We start from the raw sequence: 9748 nt of genomic DNA, 5'->3' as shown, positions 1-9748 counted from the left end.
CAGCACTGTGTACAGAAAAAAATATCAACCCAACCTTCCTCCTGTGGGAGGGCAGGAAAGTAACTATTCTGAGAAGGAAGCTGTAGAGTAGGATAGACATTTGGATAGGGTAGAGAATTAGAATAGAATAGAGAACAAGTTGGCAGTAATGGCAGAAGTGATCATGATGTGACCAGAAGCTTGGCTGAAGCCACCGACCCATATCAGTTATGCCATCTGGCATGTGACAAATTCATTTCAGTCATCACTGGCTTGGGCTGCTTTAAAGTGAGAGATGGAGCAGTAAAGGGCTCTGTGTCTCATTGCTAGCTAGTACTGTGTTTCCAATGAGTAGCCAGATTGTGATGTTGATATTTGTTCTTTCTTTCCCCGATTTAGAATAATTAAGACCTCGGGAAAACAAAATGTCATTAAGAAATACAGTGGTTATTTGATTGTACTGACAAAATGGTAATTTTCTTCTTATTCTGATAATTACGTCAACTAAGTCTGTGGATGTTTGCTTTATTATTACATTTGTCAGCATCTGTCACTGTAAAATCTCTGATAAATGCCCTCAATTTCTCTTCTAGAGTAATGTCATTAGCCTTTAAGTGAACAAAATACTTAATTTGTTGCTATAGCAGTGGAGTTTGAGAAATACATGGTGACCTGCATAAAGAATTAGCACAAATTTGATAAGCATGCACTAAGACTATTATAAAACCAGAGACTGGATATACTGCTCTAAGAGGCACAGTCTTTGTGACAACTAACACAAAGTTGTGGAAATTAGCACTACCCTGGCTGAATTACATCTCCCATGAAAACAGATGGGTTTTTTTATTACCTGTAATATCAGACTTGTGCAGAATTGACCATACCACCTACCTACATGGCTGAAATGAAAGCACATTGTAGTGGCAGTAAGGCTTTAGGAATCGGAATGGCAAGTGTCAAAATACTGCCTTCTTAAGCCTATCATAGCATCATGGCCCAAAGGCAAAGAAATGAACAGAGAAATCAAGAAAAACAGATACTTACTTTGCTTTAGTATTTCTACACTCAAGTAAAAACATTTGTAAGATGTCTCTGCTGGGCAAAAACAGTTGCAGAGAGCAAAAGAAGGCATGAGACTTTCCACAAGGAAGAGAAGAGAAAGCCTGTGACACTCAACACTGCTGAGATCCTTGCTGTTTTACCACGCCTGTACCAAGTTTGTGACCCAGGTGAAGACCCTGGCTCAGTAACAACTAAAGCTGACTGACCTTGCTCCTGTATTTCAAGGCTGCCTCCCTAGCAGCCAGTGAGCTGTCTGGTCTCTCCTCCAAATTGGTTTGCTCCCCACAGGAGTCTAGGAGTAACCTAAGATGAAACGAAGGCTGGACTATCAGAGACAGGGACCTTGGTAGGAACAGAAAGTGAACTAAACTGACAGAACTGGGACGCTCCTAAAGCAGCCTGTAGGAAAGCTGCTGCACTTCACATGGGAATCTGCAGATTTTTCTCATCTGCAGATCCTTACAAATTGTCCTATCTATTGCAAATTCAAGCTTCCTCACAATTGCATGATATTCCCCAAGTACTTTTTACAGACCCAGAGTGTTTATGGACCATAAGCTGAACACGACTGGGTTTTTTAATTTAAGTGTAAGCTCATCCATTCTTAAGAAGAGACAACAGAGTAGCTGAAAGACACTTCCACTTACTCAGAGCTATGAGTATTTTAGCTTAATTGTACCCTGCAGCGCATAACCATAATACAAAGCATGTAAATGTTACCAAGTTCAGTTCAATACAAGATCTTCTGCCTTACCTGGAATGGCTGCTACTTGTGTTCCTATGAAAGAACAGGCTTCAGCCCCTTACCCTTAGGTATATATGCATTACCTGTGCTGCTTATAGTCAGCTTAACTCCAATTTTGGTTTGCATTTTTGCAAGAAATGCAAACCATTAATGTAGAGATACCATGAGAAGCATGGCAGGGAACCATCCTTCAACTCTGTTTCCACCTCCTGCTACCCTGCTGCCTTATTTTGGGCAAGCATTGCATGTTTGGTGCTCCCCATCTGTGGAATTACAGGAGGGAGTCTCTTTCCTTTCTTTGCAAAGGACTCCACTGATGTCCACACACAGAACCCCAAGTGGTACCCACCAGGCTGCAGGTAGGGTCACTGCTGTGAAATGACAAACCCACCAACCATTTTCACCAAACACCTTGGGCAGCTGCAGGAAGCCTGAGGAAAAAAACCCAGCTATTGGAACCAGAGCCCTGGGCTGCATTTATCAGCCCAGTTCTAGCTGAACTGTGGCTGGTTTAGACTAATAAATAAACACCCTTGCACTTGATGCAGAGTATAAGTTCATTCATACCACACTGACAGCAATAAAGGTGCCTGCAATGACCTGGCTTCTCTCCTTTTCATCTTCCCCAGAGCTTCCAGTCCCAGGATTAAAGATCCATTTGCAATCAGTAAAGAGAGCTACATGAAGTATTTTTAAATGCCTGTAAAATGTAATCATTAGTGCTTTTAGGAAGAAATGCTTGAAGTGGACTGAAAATCCAAAAAAGAAAGTATTTGTGAAAAACACTTAAATTTTAAGTAGCTCTTCAGGTAAGTAGTTTCTAAAAATTATCACTGCTTCAATATAAACATCCCCATATATCTGTTACCTCATTTCATCCAACACAATTGTCAGTGCTTTACTCACATCCCCCAGGTAGGTATTATAACCAGGCAATCTTATTACTCATTGCCATAATTTAAGAGGACAAGTACAACAACTGAAATGCAATATCTTACTGATTTATTTAAGCATTACTAGCTGAGAGAAGGATGATGAAATCAGATACAGGACAAGCAGATACACTGAAATGCTCAAAGCTGATTTTTACAAAAGATTCTGCAAAATAGCCTTATTGTTCCAAAGGATGCACCCACAGTGTGCAGGAGCAAAGCTCCTTGTCCAAGTGCCTTTCAGTTACTGGCATTGCTTTTCTTCTGGATTCCAGGAATGCAGGCACATATCCAGCACTCATTCAAATCTGTGGGAAACTTTCCACATACACAACTGGGCTTTCACATCAGACTGTTCAACTGAGTGACAAAGTTATCATTTCTTGGAAAAAAATAAGTCAGTATGAGTTTCTTTAAACACTCAGGATGAATGTTTCCATTCTCATCTGAAAACTTCAGTCATGGTTACAAGGCTGAAGGGAACTCAAGCCATTTATCTGAAAATAATACTTAGAAGTACAGCAAGTACAACACTTTGACACTTTCACAGCCTTACTTTTGGAATCTGTTTTCATATTAGATATTACAAATGACTTAAGGGAATTTTAAATTATATTCTGCTAATACTTAAGCATCACAAAAGGTTGATATTCTGTATTTTCTTGCAAGACAGACTTGAAATTATTAGAAGACATTCTTTTATTACACATATAACATGGCATAACAAGTGTTATTTACTGCACTTTTCTCAAATTTAGTCTAGACTTCAAAGTGTTTATCATAGTAGTTGCAAATAGCAATCATGGGGAAATCTCTCAAAAATCTTAATCTAACAGCTGAAAATAAATTTAAATACCTGACAATCATGACCTGCAGAAAAACATTTATCCTGGTGGAAGAGGAACACACCAAAAGAAAACATGTAAAGATTAAAGAGAAACTCTCAAGAAAATCATCCTAAATTCTCAGAGGTTTAGTATGAGATGACTATAAATTTTTTTGATCTCTTTATATTTTCCCTTTTATTTACTTTAAACTCTTGATGGTACCTGTATGTGCCGGTGCAGAAAGAATGCAGGAACAATGACAAAACCATGGATGAAAGGCAAAGAGTAAACTCATTTTTGTAACCTCGCCATGCAGGGAATCCTTAAAGAAGCAGACAGGAAAGGCACACAAATGGGAACACAGGCACTGCAAAGCTTGGTCCATGGTGGAGGATCAGCCAACCTGCTGCTTCTTCCTGTATTTCAGGGATTCACACGAGTATAATTTACCACTGTGCTTTAATCTTGCCCACAGGAAGGCAGGATTCTCAAGCATGTTTGACAGGGTACCTCTAAGTCTACCACAGGCCTATGTTTCCTAGACACAGATGTTCTACCAGTCTAAAACACAAGGTGAAAGAGCAATCAGCATGATAGATGTGGCTTTCAACAGCCAAACTGCAATACACTTGAGCATGTTTACAGTCCTCCTCCTCCTCGCTCTTCCACTTCTCACAGGACCTGATGGCAGATTCAGACTGGTCCAAGGCAGCAGGAGATGGCAGAGCAGAGCTGCCACTATTTTGTATCATGACACCACTGTACATCTGGGTCCAGTTCTACAGTACCTGCAAAAGCTTTCTGGGACCTGGCCCATGGGATGGGTGACAGTGTGGGAACGGAACTTTCGAGAGAGTCCAGGTTTGGAGAATTACAGTTTATTGTAGCCTTTAGATCTTAATTTTGAAGGGATGTTTTCTATTTCTTTTTATAGCTTGAAAGGTGGCACAGGAACCATCCAGCTGGTCCGAGAACTGCCAGTGAAAATGCTGAGAATCCAATGATTGTCTCCTAAATTAAAGAAATAAGGTTAAATAAAGCTAAACAAATGCTCCCAAACTAAGATGTCCGTTGCCAAGCAAATTATGTGGTATTATTGAACTTCTGCAGCCATAATTCCAGAGATGTGACAGACTCTAAAGGAAAAGTAATCCACAGAGGATTATATTATGTGTTTGAACTAAAAGCACTAGCAAGCTATGGCAGTTGGAAAGAAAAGTATCTTAGTCCATTCCATGCACCAACATGCTTATTCAAGACATATTTAAAACAATAAAAGGCACATTAAAAGATATTTTCCTACAGATTCAGTACATTTTGTGCCTATTTCTTGAGCTTTTTATAAATAAAATCTTTATAGAGACACTATTTTCGGCTTGACAGTTGCAGTAGCACAGTTTACCACTATTCAGGTATTTACTCTGGGTATTTACCAACTCTGGGAGTTGATACAATAACACAGAGAGTTGCTACTTAATTTTTAGTTAAATAAATTTAGTTGGTCTTCCATAATCACATGCTGGAATACTTGTGCTGGGGACTATAATCAAAGACTATAAAAGGCACCCCACAGAAATGGATTTTGTGACATGTCTCTGTAGGATGCTATGTCAGCATTCCCTTCCTCTCAGGCACAAATTTCCCTTCTAGGAGGTGGGAGGAGACAAACTTCTTTGAGGAGTGGAGGGAGTTCCTGGGCAGAGTTGGCTTCTAGTTGGGATGAAGAAAACAAATATTTTCTAAATGAAAAAGAACAGCAAGAGAAAGCACTTCCAAGAAGACAGGCTTGCGTGAGAGAGGGGAAAAAAAAAAAAAGCTCAAAGACAGAACTCACCAGCAGTCCCACTTTGTCCTCCGGCGGGGAGCTGTGGATCCAGCGAGTGCTCCAAGCGGCAGGCCTGAAGCAGAGGAGTCGGGACGCACAGTGCTTTCCAGGGCCCATGGTTTTAGCCCGGGGAGGAGAGAGCGCAGCTGGGATATCCTGACTGACCAGTGACTACTGCTGCCGGGAATTTCTCAGCCCTCTGGTATTTTCTATTGCTCCAAGCCTGTGGAATGCTGAATTCTCTTCAGTGAAGACTGCTTGACAGTCAAGCCCCTTCGTTTTTAAGCTGGGTGCAAGAAGCACCAAGGCAGTCCCTGGGTGATGAGCAGCAGGAGTGTGTCCGTGCCCGCTGCCGGGAAGAGGAGCACCGGGGATGTGGCAGCCGCCTCCCACGGCCTCACTGGGCTGTGCTGCTGAGCCCAGGCGCTGGGAGGAGTCTGCCTCCGCTGCTCACCCGGGGAGCAAAATGGAGAAAGCTGTCTGTCTTCCCATCTACAAGAACCTTAAGTTCTTTTTTCCCCTGTGCATATGTGTCTCCACACAAATTGCTTGCACCCCAATTAAACACTCTCTGGAATTCCTGTTTGCAGTTCACTTACTACTTTCATTCAAGAAACTGACCCATAAATGACCAGTACCTTGAATAAAATACTTCCCTGCTCCCACTGCAGAGAATATCTCCTTCTTGCACACCCTACCCAAACCATCATTAATCCATGTGTACAGCAGAGCTGTGAGGCTTCCCTGCTGAGAAAGCACCCTTCCACAGCAGGGAAATGTGAAGTCACCTGCCTGGGCTGGATCAAAGCAAAATCTGTGATAGGGTAACAGGCAAAGGCAGAAAAATGTTATCAGCATTTCTGGTAGGAGATTATTTAAGCACTCAAGTAGCTGGGCAGACCCAGAGATGGTCATGTCTACTCCTCTGCATGCAGAACTAGAGAGCCACCGTGCCATGGCACTAAGCCCAAGCTTAGGAGCTGTTAGCCCAGGAGCAAGCACCATGCTAATTAAGCAACTCATCTTGCAAACTGGGGCTGGTTTATAGCTAGTCAGCTTTCAGCCACAGCAATCAGACATCTGACAGCCTGTGCATATCTGTTTAAAATGTGCTACTTGTGCACTCAGAGCTGGAGAGGCAGGGCAGTAAATAATCCTCCCCTCAGCTATGGACTGTGCCATTTCCAGGATGGACATTTTTCATAGATGAATTCTGTGCCCGTTATATGCAGACATGAAGATTTTTACTCAGTTGCAGTAAAGAGGTGATTTATTAGATTCCCTACTCATTTCTAAATGCATGTTATCAATTTTTGCTTCGTCCTGCTTTTAATTATCAAATCCTGAATCAGATAGCTACAGCATCCTTCTCTAGGCTTCAAGTCAGAGTACACCCTTGAAGCTCTCTTCCAAGACAGCCTGCAACACACTGATGGTGGGGAGAGCCTCAGCATCAGGAGTTTTTGACAACGTCCAGAAAATGTTAGCAAGGTGTGAAGAGCAAAGAGTTAAAAGTCTACACAAACAAGCAGTGCTGGATCAGTGATTAAACAGACATATCTGGCATGTTATTTGCCAGGGCTGTGGTTTTGTTATCTCAGTAAATTTAATTACTTGATTTTATAAAGGACAAGACAAGGGTTTTTTTTCCTGTAATTTCTCCCCAAACACCAAATATCCCACCTGTCTGTAACAGATACAGAACTTATCCAGAAATAAATATGTCTGAAAAATGTGTCTGAAGCAACCAGAAAGCAAAAGACTGATTTACATTTGTCAGCTGAGGCAATAGCAGCTAGGCACATGGTGGATAACCCTAGGCAACCAAACTTCCTGTGCCAGACCTTCTAACAGCAAGAGATTGTCTTAGATATATGATACATGATATTTTAAAATAATAGGGTTTGAATTAAGCTACTTGTTTTCAGGTATTTGCTTTTGTGTCTCATGTTCTCTACATTGACTTTCTTCTTCTCTGCAGTTGTGAGGATTGAAAACTTCCTAAATTTATGCTGAGATTTTCTTTTCTATCTTCTCCTCAGACCACTCTAGCATTAATTCCTGTATTAAAAGGAAATTAAGCACTGCCCTACAATAGCAACCGTGTATCTAATTAATCTTGCCATGCTTGGCACTTATTTTTCAGCTTTCTGAACATTCACTAGAAAATGAGATAGAATCTTATTTTTCTGTCAAATCTTCCGTGGGGATGAAAGGGTTAAAAATGGAAGCTTGGCAAGGAAAGAGGAAAATAAGTTGTTTCTAGCACAGTTTTCACTCAAAGACCAACCTTGCACCTGGGAGATATATCTCTCAGAGTGAGAAAATTCATGTATTTGTGTTCAATTTTGGTTGTTTTCTGTCTGCTATAGAAGAGCTTTCTCACCCAGATAACAAAGTGTTGTTAACAAACATAACAGCATTCCTCAGACAGGCTGGCAGCCTTTTCGTAAGGGGGAAGGGAGATAAGAAGTTCAGAGATTGCAAAACACAGCCTGGAGAAGATTTGTACATGCCCAATCCCCTTTTTTTCTGTTACTCAGGACTCAGGCCTAACTACACTTTGCCCCTGATAAAATGAGCTTAGCATCATATGTGTCTCTGATTTTGGAATCCTCCAGCTAGTGAAGTGCTGGAATAAATCTATTTTTTGCACTTCAGCTGTGAGCTGTGGTTATCTTGGTGTTTCCTGCATGCATTTGGTTCACACACCTTGCAGGAAGCGAGCTGTAAATCCAAAGCACTCTTCCCCACTACCAGAGCCCCTGCTCAGGACAGAGCTGCCCCCTGGCACTGACAGCCAGACCACTGCTATTTCCACACGGCATGAACAGTATTTGTCCAAAGGGTCCCCCAAAAGGCTCAGCTGCTCTTGGCTCAGCACTGGCCCTTTTGTTCCTCACTCAGTCTGTCTCATTCAGTGCCTGGGGGTGCTCAGCCTGCTCCAGCCTCCTCCACACTTACATTGCCAACCCTCCAGAGAGCACCTATACATCACTCCTGAACACTAGGAGTTTTCTCACATTAAGTTTAGATTTGAAAAGCCTTTTGCTGTTCCTAGATTTGTTATTGGTCCCTTCAGAAAGGCAGGAGGACTTCAAAGCTCTCCTGGCACAGCTTATCCAGGTGCTTTCTTCTTCTTGGCTGCCATATAAATACATTCTGTATTTTTCCCAACATATGTGGGATTTTCCCAAATCCCATAAGGTGGTTCCTTGCTCCTCCACTCTTTCAGAGCCCTGCTTTTAAGAGTATTTGCTCTTTAGACCGCTGTCATTGGAATAACTTGCTGTTGAATTGCTGAGGTCCCTTGTTCATTAGCTGGAACCATTTCCTCACACCTTAGCTGGGAGGGCAGGTCCTGGGGCAGCTTCTCTGGCCACAGCTATTACCTGTACAGTGATACAGGTAATAACATTCCCTGTATCATTAGTGCCAGTGCAAAGCACTTTCAATTAACATACAGAGACAGCACGACCCCCTGATTTGTAGCTCATTTTCTCCCTCATTTGCTCCCGGGGGAAGATTGTAGATAATAGTGCAAGGCTGTTTCAGCAGTTTGATTTCTGTGTGAGGCCACTTGTTTATTTTATTTAAAAAGGTGAGTCGAGTGTGAAGGAAGATAATGTGGCATTATATTTTCCATGGTACTTGGTTTCAGAATATCATCTGAGGGAACCAAGCCTGCTGCACAGAGAATTGTTAACCCTCCCTGAACATAAACATTGAAACCTTTAAAAAGAATAGAACATGCAGAACTAAACACATGTTGAAACTTCTCTAAAAATTATCATTCATTATCATGAATCTTCAGATCCACAGTCCTGATAAAATTACTCCAATGACATTATTGGAGAGAGAGTTTTTAACCATTGGCCGTTTTGTGGGGCTTTTTCCCTGGTCTGTCTATAATAATATTCCCACAAATAAATCTCTTGATGTTATATTTGAAAGACTACTTGTGATTGTCTTTGCTTTTTCACAGAAGAAAACATTTCAGTAGGAATGAATGAGTTTCTGACCTATCACTGCCTTAAAAGATTAAAGATGCATCAAGACACAGAAGAATTCAAAACATGATTCTTACAGCAATATAAATTTAGGACAATTGTACTGATGGTGGTATTTAACCTGTAGGACTATGGTGAAATGTAAGAATTTAATTTGAAAATGAACTAACTATAATCACCTGGAAGATTGTTGAAGGCTGGGGTTTACTTTCTTTTAATGAGAAATTTCTTACATTTTAACTTGCTGTGCATAAGTTTCATATTTGGAAGAAAATAAATTCTATTTCTACTACTTGGACACATTTTTTTAAAACTGCCTTCAATAAAATTAAATACATTTGACATTTATAAATGTGCCTGATATCAAT

General features: G+C 41.1%; 1 long non-coding RNA gene across 1 annotated transcript; it reads right to left on the bottom strand.

Annotated features, from left to right (window-relative positions):
* Nucleotides 1-2766: 2766 nt before the first annotated feature.
* LOC132329289 (uncharacterized) lies at nt 2767-5997 on the bottom strand. The gene is made up of 2 exons (XR_009487014.1): nt 5380-5997; nt 2767-4556 (listed from the first exon to the last, which is right to left on the bottom strand). It is a non-coding gene; the product is annotated as an uncharacterized LOC132329289 (long non-coding RNA).
* Between the last annotated feature and the right edge of the window lie 3751 nt (nt 5998-9748).

Source organism: Haemorhous mexicanus, chromosome 6 (genome assembly GCF_027477595.1).
Source record: "Haemorhous mexicanus isolate bHaeMex1 chromosome 6, bHaeMex1.pri, whole genome shotgun sequence".
NCBI lineage: Eukaryota > Metazoa > Chordata > Aves > Passeriformes > Fringillidae > Haemorhous > Haemorhous mexicanus.
This window is presented reverse-complemented; position numbering and strand designations above follow the sequence as displayed.